Genomic DNA, 27,135 nt, shown 5'->3' with positions numbered 1-27,135 from the left:
CCCTCCTGCAGCCTCCCCACGCTTCTTTCACAACTGCTACTTTGATTTGTCACTGGGGTAGTCTCCTCCAGTCACCTCCTTGCATGACTACAGATAGTGCTTTGTCACTTCACTTCCTACTGCAGATCTAAAGGGCTTGCTTCATAACAGTGAACTGCCATTCCTAACCTGCCAGGCAGCAAACAAATCAAACTCAGTAATGCAAGCAAGACCTCAGTAATTCATGAACCTCTGAAGTATCAAAGATAGCAAAAGACATATTTGTAGATGGGCATAGGCTATGTTACACTATCACTGTAACACTTTATTTTGACAAGCTAGCAAATTTGTGGTTGTTTTCTTTCTCAGAATTTCGATCTCTCTTGGGCTGTAACTCTGGCATTATTGATTGGGTTGCAATGGGCTGGGAGCAGCAAGTTGGATGTGGGAGTTTTTCAGAGCAAAGCAGTGCAGACACAGCTGGGCCCCTAAATGTACTAGATCTGAGCAGGAGACACTTTTTCCTCAAGGAAAGACTATGGGAAATGAGCAAAAGACAGCAGCACCAGGTACTGATCCATGTGAGGTCATTCCATTGGCATAATTTAGGTACTTTTTCTTGCAATTCCTCTTTTAAGAGCTGGGAAGAAGTGTACTGAACATGAGCAGAAATACAGCACGAAAACAAGCATAGAAGTTTTGTCAGCAGGTTTGGGGACTGTGTGAAGGTAGCTGAGTGTGTAGGGTTCTTTTAAATGATGTTAATTTGGAGGAAAGCCTGGAACTACAAGCTGCAAAATGAAGTAAATAGTGTTCTTTGTTATTTGCTTTTTCCTGTCAGCTCTCCTGTAGTCTATCCTTGTATTCTCCTAACCTGTTATTTAATCCAGTACAAAAAGGCTAGAAGCTGAGGCAAGATAAATAAGCTTAAGAATAGATGTGAACTTTTAAAAGCAAGAGCAATTAATCAGTAGAACAGTGTACCTAATGCTGCAGTGGGTGTCTGCCTCTTGCAATCTTCCAGTCAGCACTGGATGTGTTTCTTGTAGATATGCTTAACACAGAGCTTGATGCAGAGTTGACTAGAGTAGAAACTGTGGCATGTGGATACTGTCATCCCATGGGATGAGCCTTTTGGGAAATGTTTCTCTAACTCCTATTCCCTTGGCTGATTTTTTCAGCTTCTCTAATTGGCAGTTATTTTAATATTCTCTAATGTCAATACTCTCAAGTAAAATTATCTGAAAGTGTAGCTTGGTTATTTTATCTGGACAAAAGTAGGTAAATAAATTAACAATTTCTAATATTAAAGAGTTGTGTTATTGGAGCAGTAGTTTTTAATACTAGATCCTGCAGTTAGATTAGTTTAGGCATGTTTCTGTGCACATACAGCATTCATTGCCTTTGATACTGCAGATCTGTTAGCTGGATCATTGTCTTGGTTTTCCTCCACATTTCTGAGAGGATGATAACCTGTGTTCAAAACTATGGAATTCACCCCTCAAATACTGTTTCTTTTTAGGGTAAAAATGTGTGGGGGTGCAGATTTGAAAGATCCTAATCAAAAAATGAATGATGAAGTTAATTTTGCTGAGGGCTAATAAACATATTCAGGTAAAAAAAAATCTTCTCTGTATGCGTGTATATAAAACAATTCATACCGAGGGAAGTGATGGCAGAGATTTGTTTCCATATTAATTGTGGGGTGACTCTTCAGGTTGTGCCAAAGGCTGTGGTTAATTAGTGCTATAATCTAAGGACTAACTGGAGCACATTTCTCTACTTTACCTGCTTACATGTCAGTTTTGACAGGCAAAAGTGGGAACCTAGATTTTGGTTTTGTGAATAGCTGGTGAGGATGGTCTCACTAACCCTTTAGAAAATTCTTCTTTTCGTCCCACAGCTTAGACAAGCCTCTTATGAACAGTCTTCTGACATCAGGTCATTGCTGTGAAGCTGTCAAAGTCCTAATAAAATAATTACAGGATTAATTTTATTGCATTAAATACTACAGAAAAACCCCACATTATATCATTAAATGTGCATGCTTTTTCTGAATTTTCTTTAGGTTTTACTTTTCCCAGGAAAGAATAAAGGAATAAAGGAACACTTCACAGAGAAGGGTTAAAAAGGGTGAGGTAGAAAAACTGTTTTCCTGCAAGGTGAGAATATGGCCATTTACCTTGAGAAGAAATGGTAGAATGGAGATTACATGAAAGCTTAGCCCTAGCTTGGGGAAGTGATTAGAGAATGATTATATGACTGAAGTGAGTTGTTTTTTCCCCATGCAATGTGTATGAGTTATGTGGTATAACCCAACTCATGTGATGCTGTCAACACCTAAAGAATTTCACAGAAAGGTTCAGTGAGCTGTTAAATACAAAAATCTGGGTGGTTTACCTAGATTACAAAATCCTTAAGCTATTGACCTTTCAGAAGCCAGTTAAGATGCACAAAAGAGATCAGATTCTGGTATTGGAACTCTGCAAGAGCATTCACTGCAAACTCATGGACTTAGGGATCTTTGGCACACAGTAGAATTGGACTTTTCCTCTTAACCAGGTAGCTTATTTTACCTGCATTGAGATCAAAAAAGTTTGCTTGCATTATACCAAAAGGAGATCTATCCAACACCATATTTGCATCTTTAAGGCAAATTTTGTTGATACTTAGTAATGTAATAATTTTTCCTTCAGGATTTCACAGTGAAGTTTGTACTTAATGTTTGTTTTTTATTACTAGATTGAGTCTGTCTCCAAAGTAAGGTCTGTCATCTATTTCCATCTTTCAGTTTTCATATGAGCTTTAAAAAGTGTTTCAAGCAAAAGCAAAAAATTATCCATGTGCTGTATCTGGTTTCTTTACACTGCTCACACATGATAATAAGGACAGCACTGCAAATGTCAAATCAAAAGATCAGTTTTATGCCTGGCATATACTAAGTCTACTATGTTGCCTTCAAGTAGTATGATGCCTTTTGTCAGAAATGGAGTAATAATGAATCCCTGTGCCAATCAACCACAGGCTGGAATGGAGAAAAGGTAAATAGGAGGAACAAATTTCATGGGTAAATACCTCTTTGATAATTTATTTTCTATCTGTATAAAAAAAGTTCTTCCATTTATAGTCTCCAATCACCTGCATTATCATGCTTACAATCTTTTTAATGTTTAGCAGTGTTCTTGCATTGGTAGCACATAATTATGCTTTGACTCAAAAGAAGTCAGAAAAGGACAGAAGATACAATAAGACACCAAGAAAACAGAAAAAATTAAGTAACTGGTTTGTGCCCTGTCTTAAATCTGCAAAGCTTTGGTGGATTTTGAATTGCTTAAAATGATTGCTTCCCTCTTTTCTTTTGGATCCACATAAATTCCTGATTACATTTGTTCATCTGTGGGGAAAAAATAGGTGCCATAATGTCTGTGATTCCAAATATAAAACTCTGAAAACTTTGCAATATATTTTGAATGAAATAAGACAAGTATTTATGTTCATTTTCTTTGCATGAAAACAATATTGCATTTTTTTAATGAAATGGAAATATATTCTAAATTATATTCCAAGTGAAGAACGGCATTCCTTTAGTGACATGTTATTCTTATTTTACACAGTATCTGTAAAGGTTTTGTATTTCTAAAAAACTTTTGGCTTATATTTTTAAGTGTTACCCTAGCTGCATGTTAAATTTCAAGGTAATTTATTATCTGTTTCAAAGACAATTGAGATCATTAGGAAAAAACATTAACTTCTAGAAATTTTGCACTGGGCCTTTAAAGAATTTTTTGATTGTTGATTTTGTGTCAGTGACACTGTTCAACCTTTACACATTTAAATTACAAAGAAACAACCTTTCAGTATCTTCTTTTGTAGCTGAGGGATGAAAGCATGGCAAGCTGGAGTGGCACACCAGCAGTCACCAGGCAGTCAGTAGGAGGAAAAACCTGGCTCTGAATACTGTGAACACCAGACCATAGTGCACCACACAGAGATTATTAAAATTATAGAAATTATCAGTGTTTCTGCAATCCACAGCATCCTGCATTGTCTGAACCTGTCTTTTTATATGTAAAAATGTAGTGCATTAACAGAAAAGCAGGTGTTATAATTCTCCAGTTCTTTTGTACCTTTAGACTTAAAAATAGAATATGTCTGGGATTTTTCTTACTCTTACAAAACCCACTGAAACAGAGGTAACAAAATCTCATAACATATTGCTGTTTTAAAGAAGCTCTTGACACTGGCAGCTGTTTACCTGCTCTGTTTCTTTCACATAGTGATGAACTTTCTTGTGTTCTGCATAGTTATTGGAATTTCTTAAATACAGTGGGGGAAAGGAACCTGTGTGAAAAACCTGGGGAAGCTAAGCATTGAGAACTTTACCCTTCAGTGAAGATTCCTATGGTTACTTCTTGGATATCTATTTTTCATGAGTGAAAAGCATTTGTTTCTTCAAAATCTCCACCATCCCTGTATTGGTAGAATCAACTCTAAGAAAAACAATGCTGTGTTAGAAGCAGAATTGTTATGTGCCCATTTTATAGTCAGTAGGACTTTTGAGAACTGAAGTAAGGCCCTCTGTGACCCCTGCTCAGCAATAATTCGTGATTTTCTTTACTTACATAGTCCTGTTAAAGGGACTGTTTCTGATAATGTCCCAGGTAAAACACTAAACATATTAGACCTACAAAATATAATTATTTATGTCTGTATTGAGAAGCCTACGTTTGACTGATCAGTCATTGCTTTTGGGATGCAGCTAGTGAAAGATAATGCACAGCCATGAATGTAAACTCACACTGCTGTCAGGGAAACAAGATGATGTCAATTGTGTCTGTATGTTTGGAAATTTGTGCACACTAGTGGTTTACTGTGGAGAAGAGTGAGACTTAATCTAAATTATATTATGCCCATAAAATTACTTATCTGTGACAATCAATTTTTATTATTTCTTTTGCAGCACTGACAACTTAGAAATTCTGTTCTGAATTGTGTTTTTATTCTTACAAAACTTCTAACATTGAAAATCAATGCGGGATTTGACCTTCGGTGTGTTTATGAAGAATACAGCTCAGATAACTTAAATGAAATGTCCTGTTAGTTTGTAATTGTAGGTATGCCTAAATTGCTATTAATGTCTCTTGTCACTTGGATTTTTTCAGCTTACAGAAAAATTGAATGGTAAAGGATTGAACTCCTTCAAGAGGTGATAGTGGTATAGAGTTTGTCAATTTAATGTCATAATTGTTTTGGTTATACCTTAGATAATGTCTTTTCATTTACACTTGGACATTCTAAATGCTTTTCCTCTATTGAAAGCCACTCTAAAATTAAGCATATCCACTTTTCTTTCCTTTTTAATTCTTACACAGCAAATACTAAGGAGACTGAAACTACTTTTTGTTATAGACACAGTATTGCTGGGGAACTTCATTACTTGCAGCAGCTTTGGTGAAAACTCACTGTGACCTGTCCTTATATTCTAGGCTGGCACAGTGCAATATGGGATCACAGAGAAGCTGTTAGGGAGAGAGCTGTGTGAACACAATCTCTGCTAGGAGTAGGCATTGCTGGAGAGCTCAGAAAGTTCAGAATTTATGTAAAAGCTCCAAGTCACCAGTAGTGTTTTAAAATTTATATATATATATATATATATATATATATATATATATATATATATATAATATGTATATGTAATATGCTCTCACACACACATATATACCCCTAGGTTTTCATTCTGAAATCTGAACAGCAGGTGGTCCAAACTGAGGCTGAGAGACAGTAGATGCTATGAAAAGAAAAAGCACAACAGCATTTTCTACCCTATTTGGTGTTATCTTGGTCTACCTATGGCTTAATTTCTCCCTTTATGTATGGGTAAATTTTTGAATGAGTGTTTGAATGAAGTGAGCTGAAAGCTCTAAAGATGTGTCGCAGCCTAGAGTGGGAGGAAGTACAATAGGGATTCTTATAAAATGTTTTGAGGAAATACAAGCTGCCTTCTCACATTATTTCCAGGACAGAGGTTTGGAAGTGACATTTCCCTACCAAAATGTTAGAAAAATTTTAAGTAGGGTAGGGAAAAATGATAATGAGACTTGAATTGAATGAAGAAGGAAGTGATTCTTACCTTTTTGTTTGAAGACACCTTTCTGAAAATAATATATGAAATAAACAAAATAGTAAAAATATTTTACAATTAAATAAACTGGATACAGATTTTGTTGTCTGTCTTGGATTTGGAGAACATGATATTATTTGATCAAAAGTCATGTTGGTCTTACAATAAAAGATGACTGAAGACTGTAGGCTTTTAAGTGTACACAGCATTGTTCAATAGATCTGTCCTTCTGCTAGGCAGGGCTGCTTAAGTGTGTGTCTCTATGGTTAATATGTTGCAGTTTAGTCATAACTTTAATGGTTATAAAGGTAAAAGGAGGAGAAGGAATCCTCAAACACTCCTGCAAGGCAGTTCAATTTGTGGTAAGCTTTTCAACCCTGTGGCTTGAAGTGGGAAGAGGTGCCCAGATGAAGCCTTAGAGCACTGATTCACCTCATTTTCCTCTCTCCAGTGCAACCAACTGATAGTCAAAGAGGTTTGTCTTTGCTTTCTCCTTTCTGTGTAGTCAGTCAGAAAGGCAAGAAGTAACATATGTATTCTCTATTACTTTTATTTCTTGTGATAATAATTAAGTTGTACCAGACCCAGGACAGATGTATGAACAACCCCAGCTAATAAATTTTGTTATAAACTACTCTCATTTGATGCAAAATCCAGGCACCTTTGCACATGTCTTTTCATAATTTCATTTCTAGTCCTTGTTTCCCAAAATCTTTTTCAAGAAGCAGTTCTGAAAGTATTGTAAAAATGGGATGCAGTAATATTATACCATATTATTCCTATGTTTTAGGTCTCTTTTTCTATTATAAAAATAATTAAGATTGGCTTGTTTTAACTCTTACTAATCTTTGAATTTTGTGTTCATATAACAACTTATAAATAGTCATTAGTGTCATTATTTGTTTATTTGCACTTTTCTGGGAACTGAAGGTAAGCTGAGTAGTCTTAGTCTCACATAGCAGTTCTGATTGCTTTGACCCATATCCAAATGCAATTCAAATTTGGACCAGAAACCCCCAGCTACTAGTAATAAATAATATAATATAAACAGTATTCTCAATAAATGAGTATCTCTACTTTTAGCTGTCTTTCAGGTTAAATTGCTTGCCAAACAAATTTAACATAGTTCACTTACTAGGAGAACAGGAAAATACTCTCTTGGTTGTCTGGGCAGTTAGTATTACATATAAATAAGCATGGTTCATATAAAGATTAATATATAGGCTATGATATTTTTAATTATAGTGTGGCAAATTGACAGTATTTAAAAAAAAACATTTGTGCTTTCCAGAATTTTAAATTATATTTATTTTGAAGGTAGCTTATTTTTTTGTACTTTAGCGAACTGTAAAAATACTAGAAACAGCTATTATTTATTTTTGCTTCTCAAGTAGTGATAGTTCTGTAGATCTTCATCTAAATCCAAAGCCATTTATTAAATTATAAAAAAGATGTATTTTGATATCACTAAAATCAATACTTGCAACTTTGACACCCCCACCCTCAGTCTTTAAAGATCAATTGTATGTTTCCCTTTAAATGCTGTAAAGTAGTAACATCTAATTCTAGTACCTTCTTGCTGTGATGTACCAATATCAGTACCATTGTTAAAGTTTTACAGTCAGAGAAACTGTGGCAAAGAAGGTTACCACGGACAGCAGGGCTCTTTTCTGGGATTAATTAGAATTGTATTTTCCTGTCTCCTTGTCTACCCTTTGGTGTAAATATCATTGTAATTCTGGGAACTAAATATTGAAAATTATCTCTTATAACTTGTCATTAGTGGCTTAAAACCAGCCTATAAAATAACAACTGTCCTTCCATCAAACATTCCATGACAGCAAAAATGGCAGCTCTTGCAAAGATAACTTCATTTGCCTGAATATCATCTAAGTCTTTAATTTCTCCTGAGTGCTTTCAGAATACAAATCAAGGAATGCAGCTCCTGTTAATCAGCCCTAAGACTGATGTTCAAAGCAAAGAAGGAATTCTGTGTTTTAAATATTTTTACTTGTGTGGCATCTACATCCACGCTGCAATAAAGGGGGCCTTGCAGAGACCTGGTAGAAATGTTCCCAGTTAGAAATGACCCAGAGAAAGCAAGGTGGCAAAGTCCTTTGCAGAATGAAATCTCCCAGTCCTGAGAACACATATTGTGCTAAAGGGGACAGACACCAAGAGAGAGACTCTCACTATTCCCAGTTGCACTACAGGTTGCAAACAATTTATTGGAAAAATGCTTTTTCAAAAAGATTTGAAATATCCACTTATACCTTCTATCTGCTCTTTCATTTAGCCTTTCACATGCTATGCTGGCTCCCTAAACACATTGCTGCTTCTTTTTCTTCTGCAGTGCTTTTGTCACTGCTATTTCCAGGTGCTGTAGTTGCCAATTTACAGCTCTGCTTCTATTAGCAGTTATGAGACTGCTTCTCCTTATCTTCAGCTAACTATAAAATTGTCCTGGCTTTTCAATGAAGAGATTAGTTTGTTGGGATATCTGCAAAACCAGCTAAGAACAAGGGGCAATCTTTGCTGTGTGAGATGCAGGCTCTCTGCACAACAACAATTTTCCAGCCACTTATAAAAAATACTGTTTGACAGTGTTTCATACAGTAAGAGACTGAAACTATCCTACTGCTCTTTCAGGAGCTTTCCTCACACCTCTTAATGTAAAACTGTTTGAGCAAGAAATGGTTACAGTCTTTAAGTCCATCACACCTCTTGACTTAGTTCAAATTATTGTTAATTGCTGAGGTATTTGTTGGCTGATCCCTGGGCTGTTCACTGCTTTTAGATTTTAAAAAATTATTAATGATTCTTTCTGGAAAAAAACCCAAAACAACCAGTCAAGATGTTTGGCTGATATTTGACTGTATGACTGGAGTCCTAAACTTCTGAAAAAGGAAATTGCTTTCTTGCCCTTGATCTTTCACATTAACATTTATAGCTCTTGTCACATTATTTTGACTCTTTGACAGTTTGAATGTGTTTGTAAGGGATGTAATTCTTCCTGTGTTAATGGCTCTTGTTTGCACCTGAATGATTACGTGTAAACATACGAGGGGCAGATGGCCTGAACTTCTTCCCATAACTCAAGCCTTTTTTCATAACTTAAGTGACTTCACCAAAAAAATCTGAACTCTTAAACTGCTGCCATGGTGTTTCTGAAGAATGTATCTGAACTAGTTGGTAGGACTTTCAGAAAACCCTTTGTTACTGCCAAGTGTTTTCAGTTCCCTGTTGCACCATCTGCTGGAAAATAGCTCTGGCTTGCTGGCCTGGTCCTGTTCCACCCCTCTCTCCTCCTCCAGCATTTTTTTTCCCCTCCTTTCCAGGAAATATTTGGAGAATCTGCTTAGGGAAGCATATTGAAAAGAGGAAAATATTGGACTTGTGTATATTCAGTAGACATTACAAATGAAGCCATGGTGAGATAGAAGAAGCTGCCATATTCCCTGTAAATAACATGACTATCTTTGTTAAAAAGAAAGAATGTACAGTTAAACAAAGAAGTGGTTTCCCTTAAATGCTGGTTATAGATATATATCTAGTTTCTCAAACAAATATGGCTTTGATTACTTGGTTTTGTGCTGCCATTTGCTGTGGAAATGACTGTAACCTTTAATGAAAAATCTGGTAGAGCTGAGATATTCCAGCCTACTTTTACAAGTATCAGTGAAGAAACATTGGTGGCAGATTCCTCTCTCAAGAGACTATTATTTTAGCAGGCTCCAACTAAGATGGAGCAGCAAAGACAAAGAGATGAAAGAGATCAGGGGTATTAGCCATGCAGGCTTCTGCTTTGCCTGAGATTCTGTAGGACTTTACTCGACTGAATCAGCCAGAAAAAGACAACTGCTGTGGTGTCTCTGGACAAGCATGAGGTGGTTTGACTGAAAGGTAAGTGGTCATATTGTACATTTTTATGTCATGTTCTTCATGCCAAGATTCCTGCTGTGACTTCAGAGACTGCACTTTGGCAAATTCACTACAATTGCAATTAAGATGGACTACTGAAAAAGAAAATACTTAACAAGAAAAAGCACAATGAGGAAAAGAAATATTTCTGTTAAATACAGAGAGGGAGAGGAACTGAATGTTTAATCAGAGCAATAGAAAAAGTATTCTTGTAAGTCAATTGTAAGATGACAAGTAAAGGAAGAGGAAAGCTTAACAGCAACAGTGGGAAATGAAAAACTAAGACAGCAGAAATGATGATGAGGGAACTAGGGATTTTTTCCTTCCCCTGGGTTTGAGTAATTTTTTTGGGACCAATTAATATTGTACATACTGAACATAAGAAATATTATCAAGTCAGCTCAGAGACTGCATTTCCTAACTAGTACTCTCCTGCCTACTTGCCTGTCACCCAGACTTTTGTTTTTTTCCATTTGGGAATGAATCCTAGAGATCTTTTGGGTTTTCAGAAGTGTATGGTTTTGACAAGCTTTTCACAATTATTTTCTTTTCCTTGTATAAATGTCAAAATCAACATTGAGAAAATATGATATCTAAATGATCACAGTTCAAAGGTTCTCACTTATGAACAGTGCCCTGAAGAAGACAGAGAAATTCTGGTGAGCTGTGCAATAGTGTTCTGTCTTGAACAGACACTGAGCTGGTGGAAATTTCTTAAATGGCTCATCAGATGCTAAGAGCTAATGTAGAAGCAAATATTTGTGACCTCCCAGGATCTCCTGATTTAATTTGCAAATGGCAGAAGTGCTACCTGCAGACAGTAACCCTGAGTCCTTTATCCTGCTTGAGGTTTCTGCAGTGCAGAGGATACACTGGCCCCCTGAGCTGTAGGACTGTGTAAGAACAGGGAATAGGATGCTGCAGCAGGGTCATGAAATCTTCTTGTGTGACATGACCTCATGTCCTGTGTCCAGTGTCTGAAGACCAATAGCCAAATAGGCCAAGACACCATCAGACAATAAAGCTTCCTCTGTCAGCTCAGAAATCCAGTCTGCCAGTGAAAGGTAGCAGCATGAGTATCAACATTCCTCAGTAGAATAAACAGCTGTTTCAGGATTTTTAACTCTCAAATAATATTGTGTATTCAGGGCTCATGGAAGTGATTTCCTTTCTGTCCCCACCTTCCACCATCAACACCCCTCCTGAGAAAAAAATTGTGCACATCAACTTTAACATGTTCTGGAGGCTCTTGGCCACCTCTACCTTTGTTCTTCTGATGCACTGTATAAATGGAGGCTGAAGACATGACTTGGGTTTAGAAGGCAGACAAGCTTGGAGGCAGGTATAGCTTCTGATGAAAATACCTGCTTTTTGTCCATATAGTTTGCATCTTCCTTCTCCATTTAAGACAAGCAACCACTTGCTCTTCAATCCCCAATCCTCTTTTATGGGGCTGCCAGCTAATTGACTTAATAACACCAAAAAAGCCACACATTTTCTCTATTCCTTTTGAGTAATAAAGTTGAATAATAAATAAAATAAAATAAAATTTGAGTTGAAGAGAATTTGGCTTGAGTTGGCGTCTGTGCAGAGATGGAAAAATCGCATGATATTTTCTTCACTGTTCCTGTAGTACAATTATATGTGATTTGCCATACCCTGATGCTGTTTCATAAATGCACTTGGAAATTTTTCCAGCATGTTCTGATCACCACTTAGCAAGGATTAAAAATGTTCAGAAGTGATTGGAAAAAATTACTTCCACAGAGGCATTTCTCCTTAGAGTAACTACTTTGCAGAACTGACCCCATCTGCTGGGTTTTTTTTCTTCTCTGGGTGATCTTTTTAGTTTTATAAGAGTACAGATATTTTAAGTTTGAATTCACCATGGAAAAAAGTGCAACCTCTTCAGTTTTTGAGTTCATTGGTACTAATTAGAACTCATTGTGAATTGTTATTGCACTTTTATGTTGCCATACAAATGATTAAACCTCTACAGAATCACTCGACTGTACCTTAATATAAAAACACAGCAGTAGTGCATATAAAATTAATGTATCATCAGTCAGCTAGGAGTGGAACTGGAAGGTAAGGGAATGATTTTACTTGTGTACCTGCTTTCAGTCTAAAGCTACTAAAACTAAACATGCAGAAATTAATAGGCTCACTCTTAGGAACTTATGCAGTTCAGCACTCACTAAGTGCACAAAGTAGAGCTGCTTCAATGGTGCTTCTGTTCAATATATTTTTGTTTTCAAACAGCCCAGCATTTACTCTTGTTCAGCAGGGTCACATTGCTTCAAACTCAGTGCATGTAATTTAAATAGGTACTGTATATTCATGGATGAGCTTGTAAAGTTTGTCATAGAGGGAGAAACAGGGTACTAGGTATTATTTTTTATGGATGGTTGAGATCTTGAGTATATACTGTCAAGTCAAAATAGACTAGTCAGTCTTAAAGCTATTGTTAAATTAATTGCTAGAGTTAGTACCCCTCTCACCCACTTAGTTATTTCTACTAAATTTAGGATTGTTCTGTAGGTATTTATCTCTTCTATTTATATTTATATATATTTACATATTTTTTTTAACAAATAATTAGGTTCTGCTACAGGAAATTCATCTTATAGTTTTGACATGTGGAGTATTAAGCAGTAATTTTTTAGAGTTATCACTTTGCCCAGTGGTACAGTGAAGGATTTATTGTTTTGTTTGTGAATTAGGGCAGATAAGAAACCTTGGGTTGGACAATTCACTTCCAGTCAAGAAGCATGTAGAACTTGCTGTTTTCTTGCCTTCTTTAGTGGTTTTGTTTATTTTTCACATACAGTTTGGTAAGAACTGCTATAAGAAATGTATCAAGCATAGCAATGTTATGTAGGGTTTTGTATAAGAGGTCTTATTTTTAATCTATACTTCTATTTGGAAGGGGGAAAATATTTATATCTCAAGGATTTCAAAACTGGCTGGCCTAAATCCTGGACAAAGTTATAGTCTTGCAGCACTGAATTCTCTGCATTTTGCTGAAGGATTTTGAAGTATTCTGGTTCTGCCCCTTTGCTTGTGGGTCATACATCTTTAGGAAGTGCCTGTCCATATCTGTTCATGTGTGGTGTGTATTTGGTGATTCTAGTAAGGCAGAGAGAAAATCATATAGAGGGTAATTCCTCTGCAGTAAGAGCAAATTAAGATCCCTCGTTTTACACATGGCATGGGATTATTCTGAAAACCTTGTCCAAATATTTGATACTACATGTTTGTGTTAAGCCATGAAACTTGAAGTTGGCTTGTATTGTTCCAGTTTTTATGATATTTTGGGCACTTCTACTATTTTTGATTTTAAAGGTGCTGTCATAGGGCAGGTGAAGGAGTATTTGTTTAACATTAAAAGGTTGAGAAATGACAACAGTTGCTGGATAACAAAAAACAAAAAAACCCCCAAACCAACCAACCAAACCCCAAGACTATATAAAGGCTAGCCTCCTTCAGACATCTACTTGCTCCAGCATGAGGCTCCTCCATGACTTCAGCTGAATCTCTGTCCCCATGGACCTCCATGGGCTGAACCACAGGCTGCAGGGGAACCACCTCCTCCCCCTCCTCTACTGACCCTGGGCTCTCACATATTCTCTCTACTCTCTCTGGCTGTTGTTTCAGTTACACTGTGGCTTTCCTGCCTTCTCAAATATGTTGTCCCAGAGGTGGTATCACCATCACTCGTGGGCTTGGCCCTGGTCAGCGGTGGCTCCATCCTGGAGCTGGCTGGCATTGGCTCCATAGGGCATGGGGGAAGCTTCTGGCAGCTTTTCACAGCAGCTGCCCCTCTAGCCACCCCAAGACCAAAATCTTGTCATGCAGCCTAATTAAAGTTTGTGACAGTAAGATAGGGTGGTTGCTTTTTCTGGGACATTGGATCTTACAGAATGGCACGTCTCCTAATCTGCCTTTCTGCATTGTGAAAGTATAATCCATTGTACACCAAATAATTCCATTGAGTGATAGAAAGCTAATAAAATAAGGGAGCTAGAATCTCTATAAAATATGTGTAGCATAGAAATTGATTGTACTGGTCAGTTCTGACCTGCAGATTCAGCTGCATATTTCCCGATTACTACAACCTGAAGAAAGGTAATTTTCTTCAAATCTAAATATCATAAAAAAACCCAAACAACATCAAACTGGCATTTCAGTCAGCTGCTTGGCAGTGAGGAGAACAAATGACAGAACAATAAACTTGCCACTTGAGGTGGAATTTCCTTTGTGCTTGTCAGGGTTTTTGGCTATTACCAAGGTAATGCTGTGTTGTTGGAAAGGGTGCTTGGACATGATGCTCAGATGTGTTAGTCCCCATATCCATTTCTGTTCTCTCCTCCTCCTGTGTCCCTGACCTAGTGGAAGAGGTCTCAGTTGCACTCAGCAAGAACATCTGTTAAATGTGAAGTGAATATGTACAGAAATTGTCTCACCAAGCCATTTATTTGATTTCTTATGACACCTAAGGGCAGTTAACATGCTGACTGATTTGGGGGTGATAGGTGTGGGTCTCAAGTAATAGCAGTAAACTTCTTGAATTATGCTTTAATAAGCATCAAATTTCAATGTATATATAATATAATGCCTTGGAGGATGGTTTGTTGAGTCTTGAGATGGAGCTGTAATTCCATCTGTGCAGACCCAGGGAGCTGCCTGAGTGAAGAGACTTCATTCTGTTCCTTCAGTCTTGTTGTGGCATGGTCTTGCCTCTCTCAGGAGATTTAGTGCTTTTTTACTGCCTGTCTAATATTAATTTAAATTGCCTGTTCCTAAATAAAAGCCCAAATATTTGATAGTCTTTGGATTTAGAACCTGTTTCAGTGTTACACAGCAGGCTACTGGCTACTCTTCAGTTATATCAGGGATGTATTTCTGTTTGTTGATACTCTGTGTAACAAAGAAAAGCAAATCCTCTTTGAATAGTTTTTCTTACTTGATCCTTGTAGTGGATTCACAGTTGCACATCAAAGCCATTCAAATTTCAACATAAATCAAGGTGTGGTGGAACAAAGCATTTCACAGGTGATACAGCTGGCATGTTGTGCTGATGGTAGGCAGCCTTGAAGGGATTTCCTTTTTCCATGGTTTTACTGAGGTGGGATGAGGGTCAGTGAAGGTTTAAAACAGATTAGAGAACTCAGCAGTGAAATGGGGTCAGGAGGTATCGACCCAAATAATTCAAGGTGAGAACTTGTATAGAAACCAGGAGTATTTGTTTTCCCTGAATGTTGGAGGGCAGGTTCCTTGCTCCCTGTTGTGGTCAGTGAAGGGCAGTCTATAAAAAAAATCTGTAAACTATGCTTTGCTATGAACTAGTGCTGGTGTGCACCTGCTTGGGCAGCAGTGTTTACACAGGCAGTAGATGTCGTATGAGAATTCAGCCTCTAGAAGTACTTGAGAGGAAAGTTGCTGCTCTTCCTGCCACTTTTGAGACTGTGTTCGGTGAGGATACCAGAGATGCAAAAAATATTATCCTCTTTTGCCAACATAAAAATGACCAAAAGTCTTAGAAAATAATTTTAAAACAATAGTTTTTAATTTTTAGAGAATCTAATTTTAAAGGCTTTTAAAAATAATCATATAGTTGGCTATCACAGTGGCATTTTCTAGTGAAGTGCATCTTGGCAGAGAAAAGGATGTTAATGTATTGCTGTGCATTTGCTTAGCACTCCTCCCTTAGGCAGCATAAGGATTTGTTTTTGTTTCTAACCCATGTGCTTTTTATTCGTTGTCTGGATGATTCTGTGGAGCTGGAATCCCCAGCAGCCCTGGCTCTGTTTTACTTCTGCTGTCTGGGGCACACTGGATGATCTTTTTTTTCCCCTTTTTACCCCCACTGTGTAAAATAACAAGTGGAAGTTTTTCTGTCTCCAGTTCTGTGACCAGTCCCTAAGTCTGGCTTGCCAGAATCCCTGTGCTTTTGAAGTCACAGCCTAATTTGAGCCTGATCAATGAACAGATTATTAAATAACTGAGCTCTTCCATTTGAAGAGCTTCGCCTCTGAGGCACTTTTTACTTTCACCTCTGACTTTGCCAGCATTAAAACAATCAATATTGAATCAAAAATATGGGTAGTGAGAAAGTATTTCTCTTCTGGGAGAATAACTGCAGAATGTTCTCAGTACTATGATGCCGTTTTAGTGAGCAGCTAGAACATTCCCTGTGTAGGTGCTCTTGCACTGAGTAAGAATGAAACCTTCAGCTCTTACCTGTCATTTTAGGCTATTTAATCTTTTCCTTTCCTTTTAAATGCTCCTTTTTCTTACAGCTCTTCTTCCTCCCACTACGGATCTTATTCCTCCAAGTATCCCACCAGTGCAAACTCACTCCTCTTGCTGTAGGACCCAGCAAGAATTCTCTTCAAAGGATGAGAAGGAATTTCCCTCTCAACACTTTTTGTCCTTAATGTCTCCCTTTAAATCGAGAAGTCTGTAGCAGATTGTACAAACTGGTAACAGTTTCTATGGCTTGCTCTGCTCCACAACACTCTAACTGATACACAAAATGAGAAGTTGTCCTTCCAGTTAGGCATTATCTCCATTAATAAGATGAAACTTATTAAGTTCAAAAAACTCACCACTCTTTATGATTGTAGCTATTCTAAATTGCTTTGTTTCTGCATTAGTAATTTCTACTAGCCATAATTTTTCCGTGTAGATAAAAATAATCCAACAAAGGCTTTAACTGCCATTGCCATTATTTCTTAGCTGTATTTAGGAAACAAGGTGCATACCTCCCTCATGATTCTGGTTTTAGTGCTCAATACATTTTTTAGGAAATGAAAACAGCTTACTGTAGTTTAATAAAGTGTTTTGTAAGCTGATGTTTAATTCTTTGATTGAGCTTTGTTCTGTACTAGAACAACAGTGAAATGTAAGTATTGGGTTGAAGCTGCTGAGAACTGGAGTTTGTAAAATCTGTTACTGTTTGCAGTGGTGTAAGTTCAGAGGAGCTGTGTTTGCTTACTTAACTCTTCATATCTCTTTTCCTAGCAAGGCTATTTAAAGATCTGTAGTGTGACAAAATCTCCCTTTTCAATAACAATAAATATTCAGTAAGGAGCCACACTGTGTGTTCACCTTAACTATAAGTGCTCTTTGTTACACTCAGCAATAAAATGAACAGCCTGACTTCCCACTTGCTAAAGGGTGCTGAGAGGAAAGGAAGGAAAACCTCACTTCTAAATGAAAACCAGTTAGCTGTAACAATCTTGTTGATGGGTTCACTATTAGTCCTGATGTCAGCTGTGGAATGCACTTTCTGCCCTGAGCCTCCTTGCAGGCCTGGTTAACCTTTAGTTGCTGAGCAGCAGAAACTTCAGGAAAGTTACTAGAAAAACAGCTTGCAAAATATTTGTGATTTGGGGCTTCATAGCAGTGTGTGTTCAGAAATTCCATATGATTCACCCTGCTTGTGCTGTATATTACAGTGGTATTTTAACAACAGAAGTAGTTGTTAGAAGTTGCAGCAGTTTCAGAATTTGGGGGTTTTTTTGTTTCCTCCGTTGTTAGCTATGAAACAAAAAGGCTGTTTTCTGCCACTCTTCAAATGTTTTCATGTTTTACATTTTGATTGACATTTTTTTATTTTAAAGCATGCATTAGCTCTTCCACTTGCTTGAATGTTTTCTAGGGAGTGAAAAAAGATCTGTGCTTTGATGTGTTGTGAATGGGCTGATGTGAGCTTGGGGGATTAACGTCTGAGTTGCTGGGCTCACCATCTGGGAGAATAATTTAATTTATTTTCTTCCTTAAGAAAGGCCCACTAAAAGACCTTGAGGTCAGTTCAGCTTGAGAGAAGTATTCACCAGGAATTCAACTGAAAGAACTGCTGGCATTCTAGTTGTATTTACAGGCTATATTTAAAAAAATATACCTTTTGGGGGTTCAGATAATCAGTGCATATATATATATATATGTATGTATGTGTGTGTGTGTATCTGCTGATCAAGTGAACAGAATTAAAAATTTGTCACAGCAAACTTTTTACTAGTGAAGTGCAAGTTCTTGCCTCCAAGAGCTCCATGTGCTGGCTTGTGGGCAGTGGGAGGCTCCAGAGAAAGGCCATTCTGTCTCTCCCTTTTTCTTCTGAGTTTAAAGTAATGAGGCCAGCTCTCCTGTCTAAATGAATCAACACCCAGGTTCAGCTCTTTTCCTTCAACTAGATTCGAAGGAGAGGAAATCTTTGGTACTCCTCAGGAGCTTTTTTCCCTGAAATTTGTGAAAATGGGCTAGTATCTGGAGGTCAAATCACAATTTAGGATTAATTTACACATCCTGCTGTGTGTTAGTACAGTTCCTGGTGTAACTTGAAATGGTTTTACACAGCTGGATTGAAAGGATCTGGTTCCTGAAGCCCAAAAGCACTTCTATGAGTATCCCCAAAGGGATTACATAGCTTCACATTTTATTATAAGAATATGTATTCTGTGAACTTTAACTTAGTAGATGTTAATATACATAAAATACTGTTGCTAATTCTCTAATTAATTTATAATTCCTAGTAATCATATTTTATTAAATTGCTATAGTAATTAAATACTAAGTTACCTGACTATATCAGAATTCTCTCCTGCAAGTATTCTGGGTGTGAACGCTCCTGTATTCTCTAAAAATCCTGGTTTGAATGTTAAGGGTTCTTCCTTCATCTCCTAAAATGAGAAAGAGACAAATCAGGTATATAAGGGCAGTGAAGCTGGTGAAAGGTTTAGAAAATGTATTCTGTGAGCAGTAGCTGAGGGAATTGTGGTGATTTAGTTTGGAGAAAGCTTGTGGGGGGAGGAGGGGAGTCCTCATTTCTCCATAGAAATACAAGAAAGGAGGTTGTAGTCACTTGGGAGTTCATCTCTTCTACTGTGTCTGAATTTATCAGCAAATTGTTTTTTGTCTCTTCTGGTAGAGCAATTTCATTTTTTGGCATCAGCCCTCAATACTGAGAATAGATGATACAATACTTCCAGGAAAATACCACAGAACATTCTGTTTGCAGACTACTTGTTTATGTGGTAGTTAGTGAAAAAAGCAGCATGGGACAAGTTTGTAAAGGAAAGCTGGAGCAAATCAGGGGAATAGGCAGCAACAAACATGAGTGCATTTGAGAGTTTAAAGGAGGATAAAATCAGTACTAGAAGGAACTCACATGGATGGTGAAGCAAACTAACAGATACTGGGGAAAGAACAAAAAAAAATAGCAAATTAAGCCTTCAAAAAGAGGGAAAAACCAAATTATTAACTGTGTAAGGGAAGCAGAGGGACTGATTGAAAAGGAATAATGGGAGTAAAGGAAGGCGACTGGGCAAGAGGGATGAGAGGTTCCCTAGTGTGGGCAAATAAGGAAATGGCTCTGTGGGGACTATTATTGTGTGACCTGCTGTGTAACACTTACAGCCATAAAAAACCACATACAGTCATCAAGTTATCTGCAGTCATAACTCCACTAGTTCTTAGGTAGCAAGGTCAGATATCTTTTAGGAAATAGCTATATCTGTGCTTAGCCTGGTGATTTTGGATAATGTTGAGATTTATGCATATCCCCCAAAGCTCCAAAATCTGAGCCAATGTATTGTGACAAGAAAGCTTCTTAACTCCTGTCATTCCCACCCACCTCTGCCATGTCCAAACAGGCTGAGTGAGCAGGCTTTGGGTGTGAGGCCAGGCAGGGAAGGGCAGCAATACAAAAATCATCTCCACTCTTTCCCTTTTCCAAAAGTGCATGCAGCTTTAGCTCCAAGCCCGTTCACAGGGTGACTGCTCAGAGTCTGGCAGCAATGAAAAGGTTGGAATGGATAATGGGGTGAACAGCAGCATCCTTAATGGTATTGGGAGCTAGATTCTGCCAGCATAAAATGTACATGTGTCTGTAGGCTCACACAGTGAGAAGGACGATTCTCTTGGTGGGATTTTTAGAATATTCTGGTCAGGATTTGGGTTTTTTTTTTTCCCCTTGAGGAAGTTAGCAGCTGAATCATGGAGAAAGGCAGTAGAAACAGCCAATTTTCATTCCAAATGCCAGCATTATGCCATCATAAAACTAAAAAGTCTGGAAAACATTAAAAGCAGATCTCTGTCATGATTCATTTTCTGCTCATTTCCTGATGTTTTTGCAAAAGACACTAGATTTTCCAGAGTAGCCCAGGAAAATCCAAACTTGGCCCAGAACTTTCTCAAGAGATCCATTTTTCCCCCTGTCCTTGCATGGGTAATGACAAGAAATCAATTTGTCTAGACTGCACTTCCAATATAAAATATAAAACAGAGTACAAATCTGTAATGATTAAGGAACACTTCTTCATATGGTCTTTTAGTTAACATTGGGAATTTTTCAGGTGAAGCCTCCTGTGTGTGCTTTTACGCGATTCTCATAAATACTATTCCGTAACATGCTTGTGTGACAACATTCAAATTCTATCTCTGCTTATCAGCCTTAAAAGTTTACAGTGATCATTTTCCATTACAAATTAATTACATGTTAACTAGATGTAGCTCCCAACTTAAATAAAGGCTGCATAGGAAAAGCTGAATGCCCTGTGCACAGGTACCTATCCATGTACATGTCTTGCTTAGGGTCAGCAGCACTCCTAGGATTATTTTAAGTTAACTTTAATGCTAAAGTGAAAATTCCAGGTTTTATGAAACATGCAAGAATGACAGCATGGGGAAAATGTCTGTATCAAAACAGGACACTTTTCTTGATTTCAAAGACCTTTCCCATTAAATCCCTGCTTTGCCTATCATTCTCTCCTTCTGTTGAGATATTTAAGACTGGCCTCTAATTGGCCTTTTATGGCCTCCTTTATCACCCACTTGTTATATTTTCTGAGGAGTATCTTCTAGTTTTCTTCTAATATCTTCTTGTCTCCTCAAAATTCTTCCTTAAGTTAGTTTTTTTGTTTGTTTTGTTTTTTTGTTGTTGTTTTGTTTTTGTTTTTTTGTGTGTGTTTATGAAAATTTCACTCTGTAATAATTTTTTTTTTCTTGTGGCACAGCTGGGTGACAAATTATGTCGTAATTATTGTAAGAATGCAGAGTATCAGACTTGAAATATGTATGGTTCCTCATTTTTATTTTCATTTTGACTTAAGTCAGATCACTTACAGCTAACATTTTCTGGAGAAATGTATTGGGTCTCACCTCTGGAGTCTCATCTCAAAGAACTGAATCTGGGACCTCAATCAGCTCAAGGCTTACTGCCCTAGGGTGAAAAAAGGGATGTTTGTGGTATGAATGGAATGGATGGGAAGAGCAAACAATGACTGGAGTCACTGATCAAGAATGAGTCCATAGGGATTTGGGATACAGGTAAGCAGTTGGAAGGAGGGAGTCTGTTGCTGCAGCAGCCAAGAGAAAGGGGATTTTGGAGGAGTTCAGATAGTTTGTGTGATGCTGGTAAGGAAGACACTGTCGGGGTTTCTCTGTATAGGACTGTGGGCAAGGTTATGGCAGTTCCAACAGATTTATAATGACAAGAATGAAGAGAAGATTCTGAACACTGCATGTGAGACCAAGGGCTCCCTTCCTCACAGTTTCACCTGGCTGTCTTTCTTCCAGGAAGCTCTCAGGGAGCAGAGAAACTTTCCAACCTGTAAGAAGCCTCCACTCTTCAGCCTTTCACTCCTTTTGGCAGCAGTGACACTTGTGTATTGCCCTGCCAGTGTGGAAGGACAACTTGAGCATTTTCCAGTGTGGGAAAAGAGAGGACATGGTTATGACAAGAGCAGGAATAAAACCTTGAACATTGCTGTTCCTGGTGCTATCAGAGAAGCCATTTCTAAGCAAATGGCATATGTTTTATACCTTGAAGAACTGAAGACCTGTATGTTTTTTGCAATTCCAGATCTTATGTCAAAAACTATTTTTTCTTTTAGTTCTGTGCTCTAAATCAAATTCATTTTTACCTCCCCCAACCTGTAATTTTACCTTTCAGACCAATGTCTCTGAAATAGGAGGCTGGCTATGGATTAGGATCACTAATGAGCAAACTTCTTGAATACAAATCTGTGGGCAAAGATCCCTTTTTGTAGTGGCAAATTCTGCTGCTGAAATTTGCCTTGAACTTCTGAAGCAAACTCACTTGGATGGTGGGCATGGGAAGTGCTACTGCTGAGATGTTTCCTATTTACTTGCACTCTAACTAGGAATGCCTGCTGTATGTATTCTTAACATATGTTAACCTCTCTGCTGCAGTTCTTGCCAAGAAACTGTCACAAAGGTTATTTAGCAAACAAAACTGCATAGGAAACATTCCTGTTGTACTGGTGTGCCTGCTGTAACTAATTGGGCATGTATAACAGGAGGGTGAAGATAAATAAAGCTGCACATGTACAGTGTTTAGGTAAAGTGAGTGATATTTTGCATCATAATTCTAATCCTTTTAGATGCTGGGATCTCCAGAAAGGCAAGCAAATGATGGAAATGAAGTACAGCATGAGCCTTCTCCAAGGATCAGTGTCAACAACGTGGGGCCAAGTCATGTGGGGCTGCTGTTCCAACTAACCAAAGGATTTTTTTGTTTCCCAGTGTGTGTGCATACACTTGGAATCTACATAGGCTTGGTTTCTTTTCACCTTTTCCAGTCAGGTGTCCTGACTCCCATCCTCTGACCCCAAACTGGCAGCAAAAGTTGCTATTTCATTGCAAAGCAGGGCTGTGATTGCAGGGTTTGCTTGTTTGATGTTACTTTCTGAAAGTGTCTTGGTTCAGCCCACCCAGCTCAGTAGTGAGGTGCATTTTCTGAGAGGTGAATGGGTGCAGAAGGGTGGCTTTGAATGTTTTAAGCAGAAGCAGCATTTCCAGGCAGGGCTAGAGGATGAGGAGACCCACAGAGTGCACAGCATGGCAGTGGTGGCTTTATGAGGCAAGAGCAAGGCAGAGGGGAGAAATGGACTCATTGATAGCACCTCAGGCCATGTTTCAAATAGATTTTGGAAATATAAAGTGGATTAGAACTGAAAGTCTCTCTTATATCTATTTTTCCTTTGGTAAATAAATCGGTTCTGAATTGTCGATTATTTCCTTTCCCCTTCCTTCTCCCTGGACTCTGTATTCTCCCAGGCATGCAAGAGGTTTTTGTTTTCTTTAATCTGGAAACTGTTTCTAAGTTCAGGAACACTGCTTGGCTCAGGAAGCACAGTAATAGTCCAGAGAGATTGAGCTGTTATCCCTACAAAGACAATTAAAAAATAATGTGCACACTATTGTATTTAACACTCTGTGGTGTCTGCCTCTTGTTTAACTGACATCACAAGTATGAATTAAGTGCCCAGTGTGGTAATATAAACCAGCGATTTCCCAAAAGGCAGTGCAAAAATGTGTGTGGTCTTGTAACTTTTATTGTTAACTTTAAATTACAAAATAGATTTACAGTAATGCCAGTTTTCATTCCAGGTGTTAAAATCCATCATTGTAGCTTTACTATTGTAAATGTCAATATTTGACTTCTAACAAGAGAATAATGAACAAGTATAAAAAAATTGTAATGAAATTGTAGATTAAGAAAAATTGTGCGCTTGATATGTATACATACACATGCAGAGTCAGTTGTCACTTGTCTACATCAGCATAGATTAACTTAAATTGGTATAAGCATCTGCCTTTACTTACCATGTTAGTATGTTTATGACTAATTGTGCCATTATAGCCACTTGAGAGAATTCCCAGATAAATGCATTTCTACAAGTTTTAGACCAAGCAGAAAACCAATCTCATAAAATAAGACAGCAAACCCAAGCCTACATAGTAATATGGACATGATTTAATAAGAAATAGCAGAACAGATTTACAGCGTTGCGATTTGACAGTATGTTTTGGACCATATGTAAATAAATTAGATATTTCTGACCAACCATGTAGTGAAGTTACAGAGAGTAAGACCAGTTTGTGTCTTAGGCTGGTATCTAAGGTCCATATCTATCTGTCTTGCATTCAGATCCATCACCAAAACTTGTGACAGCCAGTGCAGATCTGGGTGAATTCTGGATAGGTCTGCTCAGTGTTGAGAGAAATTTAATTTTACTGCTTTACAAGGCTCACATTTTGTACATGGAAAACTGGCTGTGGCCACTGCAGTTTGAAGAAATCCCTCATTAGACCAATTCTCCTGAGTTTTTAAAACTCTTAATGTGTGCTAAGGCAATACTAAAAACAATGTGTCTGCATGTACAGACCTATGGTTTTTAGCATAAATTTCTACATCAGGAATATGACCATTCAGTCAAAACTTACAATATTTGAGAAAAGCAACTTGGTCAATGCAATGTACGTTTGATATATATTGCACCATATAAAAGATTTCAAGAAGATCTTACTGCCTGTATGTAGCAGGTCAAAATAGGTTTTACTTTGTAACATTTGCATTCTTTTCATATATTTAAAACTGACCTCTTGATATACAGGCTCATACAATTCACCATGTGTTCTGTGTTGCCAAACTTTTGTATAGATATTTAATTTAGAGTTTTCTTTGTATGCTTGGAGTTTTGCAGCATACTGGAAATTGCGTGAATTCTGAGAAAATCCCTCAATCTTTTGCAGGAAGCACCACTGCTTGCTCCTTGACTCTGTTCAGTAGCAGTGGTTTCTTTTGAAGTAACAGTGGTTTCTTTTCTTGTTACATATGGTTTGGTTGAAGGTCCTCAAATCCTCAGTTTCCTGCTGCATGTGTGCTGGCACTCCCAGTGAAGCCAGTGGCACTCAGTGCATCACTCTGCTGCAGGGTGGTTGTTCAGTTTGTTAAGGGAGACAGAAAATGCTGAATGATACTTGCAAAAATGAATGTTAGAGGTTTAGTTTCTAGCCAAATTATCTTGGCTTTCTGTCTTCTGCCATCTGGCTGTATCCAGCAGTAACTCCCACTAATTTCTATACGTGAGCTTTGGTTGGCTCTAGCTGTAGCCCAAGGAGGTGCAAGACACAAGGCAGTTTGCCCAAGGTGACTTTGCTTGTGCCTTTGAGCAGTTGCTTATTGGGTTAATAGTTGGTATTGGTTTTGATTCTTTTGGATAATTGTACCTATGCTTTCTACACGTGGGTGAAAAAAATCAGTGATGGATACAAATCACTGTTCTGTAGCTGTTTCTGTCCTCTAGATTTAGCAGCACTTTCTTCCTTAGAAAAGTGATGGTAAAGGTTTGCAGACTGCTCTTAAGTATCATGAAATGTGATGCTGAAGTTCTTGCCTTTTCAGCTCTGCTCTGGGCTCCTGAACAGTGTTTTGTGTGAGTGTGCATGCAGCCTCATTCTAAAGCTGCTTTCAGTTTTGCAGGCACTGTGCTTTCTCACTGATGAAACTGAGGGTTTAGCCTGTTAGCTGATGTGCCAACAGGACTTCATGTATCCTCTGCCCTATGCTTCCTTGAGGAGTGTGGAGGCTTGTTCCTTGCTTTTTTAGTTATCCAAGCTTCTACTGTGGTTCCTGGTGAAATAAGTTAATTGAAGCAGGACATGTTAAGAAAAGATAAGTAATTAAAGAAAGAAAGAAAAAGAAAGATAAAACAAGCAAGAAAGAATCACAGAAATAACCCAGATGATTTTATGGATTGAAACATATTTGTGTTAATTTGTGAGGTTTTTCCTCAGTGCTTGTTGCAGCAATTCTACCTTTACTAGTGCTAAGGAAAGCATGTCAAGTGGGGATCAAATTTTCCCAATTTTTTTCCATGTGCTGTATGTGGCAGGGCAAATGTGTGTACAGGGAGAAGAGGAGTGATCAGATGTTTCCCATTTGAGTTCAAAAACTATTTTAGATTGTTATAAGCTTATATTTACAATGAACAGAAATGTTTGAAATTTTTCTTAGCAATTTAAAAATTTCCAGTTGTTGTTGTGGCACAAAAATTCAGAATATGAGCCACATACAATTAGAAGAGAAAAAAACTTGGGATAAGAACATCAGCAGATTCTTGCTCAGTTTTGCTGGGCTTTCAGACTGACCAAGAGACACAGCAGCCTGGGATGCTTTTGAAGGGTGTCATGTCACACTGTTTGCAACATTTTCATTTTAGGACCCATGAAACTAAACTTGCTGTTGCATTAACAATCCCAGATCGTGAAGCTTCTCAGAAAGCAAAAGAGACTTTGCAGAGTTTTTTACTTATCTGCTACTTGATGGGTGAATCTAAACAGCTCTGAGTTCAGTCCCCTCTGGTACTCCTACTGTGTGATGCTGCATTTTTCTCTGAGTGTTTTTAATCCTGGGGATATGGAAAGATTAATGGGGAAAGATGGGGAAAAACTCTTCACCAGTCACTTTGAATAAACCTAAGTCATGTTAACAATCTTTTTGCAAACCGTTCTTGGGCATAGACTTCTTTTAAATCTAATGTATTTTTTATTATTTCTGTATAGTTCTGCCAAGCTCCTCCAGAGCTGTGAGTTAGCAAAACAACTCCTAATCACTGTTCTTTTTAATTGCTGGTATACATGAGCATCCAGGTTTTTCTCATTCATTTCCTGTGCTTTTGAAAGGAATTAGTGTCTTTCCTCCAATTTATTTCTCTCTTCTGTTTGAACTCTATTCCATAAGGGCAGTGCTTATAGAAGGTGCGTATTTGCCTTTTTCATTATTGGTATAAATGTTTGAGAAAAGATCCAACGACAATTTCAATTTTGTACATGTTAATTAAGATTAATTTTTTGCATACAGTAAATACTTTCTTGAAACAAAAAAAGCCTAAAAAACAACATAACCCTTACTGCCTTGTTAACTTAGCCTAAATCAGGTTACTGTCAATGCATTTAAATGTACCAGTGTCTTTTGGTTGCTGCTGGTTTGAACTATTACTTTTAAATCAAAGTCGTCACAGGCCTGTGGCGTTGTTTTCATGATAATCAAAGACTGTGTGTTTGTTCTTCCTGACTATAATCAAATCTGTCTCTTGGACTTCCTCTTTTCCTTTGGGGTTTTTTAACAGTTAGAAAAAAATTAAAAATAACGTGTTTTTCTTTTGAAACAGAAATGCATTTACATTGTTACAAAGCAACTTTCAGACCAGATACTACATTGCAGTAAATTCAGTGCAGCAGTCAGGGACTCTGAGCATGACTGAAGTAGATGTAGTGATATGGGGAAATTGATAAAAAATCCT

At 37.7% G+C, this 27,135-nt stretch overlaps 1 long non-coding RNA gene across 1 annotated transcript in view; it reads left to right on the top strand.

Moving 5' to 3' along the window:
• Positions 1 to 2,942: 2,942 nt before the first annotated feature.
• LOC306805200 overlaps positions 2,943 to 27,135 on the top strand; it is a 58,362-nt gene continuing 34,169 nt past the window's right edge. The window contains exon 1 of the long non-coding RNA XR_013775143.1: positions 2,943 to 3,046. This is a non-coding gene — a long non-coding RNA (uncharacterized lncRNA). The remainder of the gene's footprint in view (positions 3,047 to 27,135) is intronic.

Source organism: Erithacus rubecula, assembly GCF_903797595.1.
Source record: "Erithacus rubecula genome assembly, chromosome: 9".
In the NCBI taxonomy this organism is placed as follows: Eukaryota; Metazoa; Chordata; class Aves; order Passeriformes; family Muscicapidae; genus Erithacus; species Erithacus rubecula.
The sequence above is the reverse complement of the archived record's forward strand: the minus strand, read 5'-3'. Positions and strand labels throughout refer to the sequence as shown.